Raw genomic sequence first — 6,000 nt, 5'->3', positions numbered from 1 at the left:
GGATGCTTGAGTTTGTTCCACAACTCACTGATGCTCTGTTCATTTTTACTAGTCTTTTTATCTGGGTTTCTTTTTTTTAATTTTGGAGAGTTTCTGTTTGTTAAATCTTTTTGTTCTCTAATCTTTTATTTTGCAGTATCTACTCTGCCCTAATCCCATTCAGAGTATTTTTCATCTCAGACACTGTATTTTGTATTTTTTTTCTCTAGAAGTTTGATTTGGGTATTTTATGTATCTTCCATATTGCTTTCTGACATGCTTAATTGCTCCTTTACCTTCTTGAACATATGGGATATGAAATATTTGTAATAGCTATCCTAATTTTCTTGTCAAAGATTCTATTATCTTTGTCATTTCTGAGTCTATTTCTATTGATGGATTTTTCTACTCATGGGTCATATTTTCATTCTTCTGTGCTTGTCTGGTGTATTAGTTTCCTTTAGCTGTGTAACAAATTACTACAACTTTTTCTTAGAACGACATACATTTATTATCTTACAGTCCTGGGGGTCAGAAGACTGAAATCAGCATCACTGAAACAAAGTCAGGGTGTTGTCTGGGCCATGCTCCCATTCTTAAGGAAGCATTTATTTCCTTGCCTTTTCCAGCTTCCAGAGCTCATTTCCTTGCATTCCTTTTTTCATTGTTCCTTTCTATGTTCCAAACCAGAAGCATAGCATCTTGCTTCAGCTATTGCATTGCCTTCTGTTTCAAAAATGAAATCTTCCTCTGCTTCCCTCTCATAAGAACACTTGTGACTATATTTGGACCTACCTGGATAATCCAGGATAATCTCCTCATCTCAAGATCCTTAACTTAGTCACATTTACAATTTCCCTTTTGCCATATCGGGTAAATTCACAGGTTCCAGGAACTAGGGTGTGGATATATTTGGGGGCCATTATTCAGCCTACCACAGTCCACTGTCTGGCTCCCAAGGATTCATGTCCATCCCATGTGCAAAAGATACTCACCCCAACCCAACATCCCCAAAAGTGTCAATCCATTATGTTATCAACTCAAGTCCAAAATCTAAACTAAGTATCATTAGACCAAAGTCCCAAATTTCATCATCTAAACCAAATACAGATGATACTCTGGGTATGGTCCATCCTGAGGCAAAATAGCTCTTCATCTGTGTACCTATGAAATGATTAAAAAAAAAGAAAAAGTCAACTGCTCCAAAATACAGTGGTGGGACAGGCATAATATAACAATTATAGACAGTCCCATTCCAAAAGGAAGAAAATAGAAGGAAAAAAAGAATTGCGGATCACAAGAAATTTTAAAATCCAATCAGGGAGAACATCTTCTTGACCAAAAGGGGGATGTGAAAGGAAATGAAGTAAGCTTCAGTGGCAGGGAGATTCCAAAAGGAGCCAAGAGGTCACTCTGGTGAGCACTCTCATGCACAATACAGACAACCCTTTTTAGGTTCTAATAAATTGGGGTAGCTGGTGGTGGATACCTGAAACTATCAAACTACAACCCAGAACCCATGAATCTTGAAGACGATTTTATAAAAATGTGGCTTATGAGGGGGGACAGTGGGATTGGGGGGGCCATGGGGATCACACTCCCCTTTGTCTAGTTTGTGGATGGATGAGTAGAAAGGTGGGGGAAGGAAACAAACAAACAAAAGACAAGGGTGCCCAGTGTTCTTTTTTACTTTAGTTGCTCTTTTTCACTTTAATTACTATTCTTGTTATTTTTGTGTGTGTGGTAATGAGGGTGTCGGGGATTGATTTTGGTGATGAATGTACAACTATGTAATGGTACTGTGAACAATCGAATGTACGATTTGTTTTGTATGACTGCGTGGTATGTGAATATATCTCAATAAAATGAATATTAAAAAAAATTTTTAAAAAAAGGGAATCAATTTAAAAGTATTCACTATCCATTAAAAAAAAAATCCAATCAGGAAAATTCCATTAGGTTTAAAGGTCCCAGTATAATCCTTTGTGGCTCTGCCCTCTGGGTGTGCGACTCTGCCTTGTGCTCCTGAGGCTCTGCCCTCAGAGTCACCTTTCCCTCTCATTAAAGGGTAGCACATCTTTGTAGCCAAGTAGATTTTAGTTTATCGGCCTGTTTCCTACCTGTAGAAATTTTAGAGACTGACAGTCTTTCCATTGTTTCTTGTATCTGTCCTTTAAAGTCCAACCTGGAGGTGTTTTCTTGTGGTATAACATTCTCAAAAACTTTGTTTCTCCTATGTATGTCATGGGAATTCACAACATTAGACAAGAACTCCACCACAGATCTTTCCTGGATAGTCTCATCTCTATTCCTGGTTTCTGCTGAGATGGCTGAGGTTATCCATAAGTATTGACCAAATATTGCCCAAACTCATGCTTTGGAACATATATCACTGTTGCTCAGAGGTATCCCATGGTGGACTGAAAAGGCTGGGCCTTTTAGTCTCCCAGTGAGTCAGTGAGAATAATGGCAAGTAAGACCACTCTTGCTTCCACTTCTTTATTCCTGGACCCAAGTATTCTTTTTATTGGAGTCATAGAAGATGGGGCTCCATCCTATAGAGCATCACCTCTATGGATTGAATCGTTTGCCCCATTCAGGCATGTTCTTGGTTTTGGTCTGCATTCTGGTAGATGTGGATCCACTGTAAATAAGGTCTCTTCAAGATGTTACTTCAGTTGAGATGTGGCTCAATCAAATCAGTTTAGGCTTTAATCTGGATTACTCAAGTATTTTATAAGGAGATTAAAATTGGATGGAGAAAGAAGCCATGGGAGAAGAAAAAAGCTGGAACTCAGTGGAACCTGGAAGAGAAAGGAGAAGATGCCACTATGTGCATTGCTATATGACAGAAAAACCAAGAAACCCAAAAGATTGCCAGCCAGTTAGAAGACACTGACTCCAGGAGGAAACAAGCCTTCTAGCCTCATAGACTGTGAGCTGGTAACTTCCTGTTGTTAAGGCAAACCATTGCATGGTATTTGTTTTAGCAGCTAGGAAACTAAAACTCCAAGCAATGCTTAAATAGCACCATCAGGATAACAATCCAAAACTCTATTAGGTTGGCAGTTTCTGAGTGGTGCTATTTCTTATGTAACCAGTAAACATCATGACTATGAGCCTACTCCTTTACCTTCTTTGATGACAAGTGGATCCCCATTGGTATCGCATCTTGATAGATCAAACATATCTTAAGCCCTCAGATAGTTATAGTGGTTGAAACTCTTGGTCAGGAAAGACAAACCTCGACCCAAGAGATTTGTCTTTTTCTGTTAGAACAAATATCTGACTTTTTAGGATAGAAAGAGCTCAATGTAGTCAACTTGTCACCAAGTGGCTGTCTTATCTCCTTGAAGAATAGTAGCATATTGGGGGCTCAGTATTTTTCTCTCTGGTGGGCCACTTGGACATTCAGTGACAGCAATAGCCACCTCAGCCTGGTTAAGTACTGCTCATGCTGTTGGAACCATTCAGAGCTCCCATATCTCCTACCATAACCACTCCATTCATGTGCCCATTGTGCAAGCAATGGGGTGGCCAATGACCAAGGCTAGCTGATGTCAAATGGCTGAGTCATTCTGTATATTTGGTTGTTCAATGCATCTTCCATGATGGATGCTCTCTGAAGGTTGGCAACATGTGATACAAAAATCTTCACACTTTGCTCCCACTTCCATATGTCCATCCATATCTTTTTGTCTCCACTGCCCATGAGTTTACATATATTCTAACCTTGAGCTACTTCTCCCACACAAAATGGATGACCAAGTACACTGTCCAAAACTCTGTCTTAACTTTTTCAATGCCTCTCCTGAGAGAAATTGCACTGCAGCTGCTGCCCATTTTCAGCTTGCACTCACATATCAAGGTGCCCTATACATAAACTACTGTTAACTGGTTCTAAGGCATCTCCAAGATAGCCATAGTGTGAGTTGAGGGAGGGACACCGGTGCAAAAGTAGTGGACAACATTGGGGTCTGGGCTATCTGCTCATACAGCTTGCTTGTATCCTCTGGTCCTGCTCATGCTCCATCCAAGATCGATCAGTTCCTTCTTACAATGATTTGCTACTGAGTCTTTTCTACCTTACAATTTGGTGGATCTGACAGAACCCAGTTTCAAATACATGGTCACTTAGTGTCTCATGGTGAGACACTCTTCTCTGCAAGAACCTAGTAGCACAACAGGGGTTGGTTTTCAAAAGGCATATAATTCTCTGGAACAGAGAGTATAGACTAGTTCCATATCTCTAGGTCTGATTCCACTACAGTGGCCTGCCACAAACATCTTTTCTCCCCACTCAGATGTATATCATAGGTCTGCTGGGTCGTTTGGGCCGAACAGCAGGGCTGATTACATTGCAGCATGGATCTGCTGCAAAACTTGTTCTTTCTCTGGGTCTCACTCAATGACAGCAGGTTTCTGTGTCACCCAAAATATGGGCTTGAGTGGGATCCCCAGATGTGGAATATGCTGCCTCTGGAACCTTAAGAGGCCTACCAGACATTGTGCTTCCTTCTTCCTGGTAGAAGGTACAAGATGCAATAATTTGTCTTTCACTTTAAATGGATATCCTGCATGCCTCTGACTATTGAATTCCTGAAATTTTTCCCAATGTGATAGGCCCTTGAATCTTTGCAAGTTTCTGTTCAACCATCAGGCACAAAGATATCTTGCCAAGGCCTGTAGCATACTAGCCATTTTATTGCTTATTCAACCATCATAGCATAATATCTTTATGTGTGGTATTCTGGGGGATATCCACATGGTCCAGATTTCTTCATACTATATTATAACAGACCATACTGTGATAGAGGGCAGGAGAATTAACAAAGCTCTGGGAAAAAGTGTAAATATATATTGTCACCCATTCCATGTGAATGTTAACTGTTTCTGATCCTTTTTTTCTGATTAGAATAGAAAATAATGGATTTGCCAACTCGGTGGCCTCATTCCATTTACCTGAGGCCATGCTAATCTGCTAGCAAATTTACCACTGTCAGCACAGCATGTGCAATTGGAGCTACTGCTAAATTGAGTTTGCAGAAGTCTGCTGTGATCCTCTAGGAATCATCTGGTTTCTTTAGGAGCCAGGCTTATAAATTAAATGGAGATGACTCCTATGTTAGTTTCCTATTGCTGCTGTAACAAAATACCACAAACTTGGTGGCTTAAAAGAACAAAAATGTATCATCTTGTTTAAAAGAACACAAATGTATTATCTTATATTGTGGGAGTCAGAGGACAGAAATGGGTCTCACTAGGCTAAAATCAGGTGTATATTCTTTCAGGATGCTCTAGGGGACAATCCATTTCCTTGCCTTTTCCAATTTCTAGGGGCTGCCTACATTCTCCTGGCTTGTGGCCTCCTTCCATCTTTAAAACCAGCAATGATTGGGTGATTTTCTCATATTGCCTCACTCTTGGCCTCCCTCTTGCACAATGTGGTACATTGAGCCCACCTGGATAATCCTAACCTTAAGGTCATCTGATTAGCAACCTTAATTCCATCTGCAGCCTTAATACTCCTTGCCATGTAACACAACCTATTCAGAGGTTCCAGAGATTGGGATCTAGACATCTTTGGGAGACCATTATCCTGTCTACTGTAGAGTGAGTAGCTATACGCTGCATCATAGGAACATAGGCTCAGGCACAACAAAGACTTTCAGCAAATGACCACTTTATTACTTATACAGCACAAAGGGTCCAAAAGAGCAGGAGAAGAGACCCCATCTTGGCCAGTCTCCCAGGGAGGTGAACATCTTGGGTCAGAGTTGGTGGATGGTAGTTCTGCATGCTCCACTTCAATTCAGAAAGGAGGGACAAATCTGTACTGCCTGAGAGTGGGTATTTACACAACTGCAAGGGGAGAAGGCCCTGCCAGAGAGTGTTCCCACCCTGATAAACCAATGGGAACTGCTTATTCCATTTCCAAGTTTAAGAAATGGTCATTTTGGTCCATTAGATCTAATGTCTCCTCCAGGCTGTGGAATGGAAACACGTTGAGACTTCTGCACA

The sequence above is a fragment of the Choloepus didactylus genome, chromosome 3 (genome assembly GCF_015220235.1).
Source record: "Choloepus didactylus isolate mChoDid1 chromosome 3, mChoDid1.pri, whole genome shotgun sequence".
In the NCBI taxonomy this organism is placed as follows: domain Eukaryota; kingdom Metazoa; phylum Chordata; class Mammalia; order Pilosa; family Megalonychidae; genus Choloepus; species Choloepus didactylus.
This window is presented reverse-complemented; position numbering follows the sequence as displayed.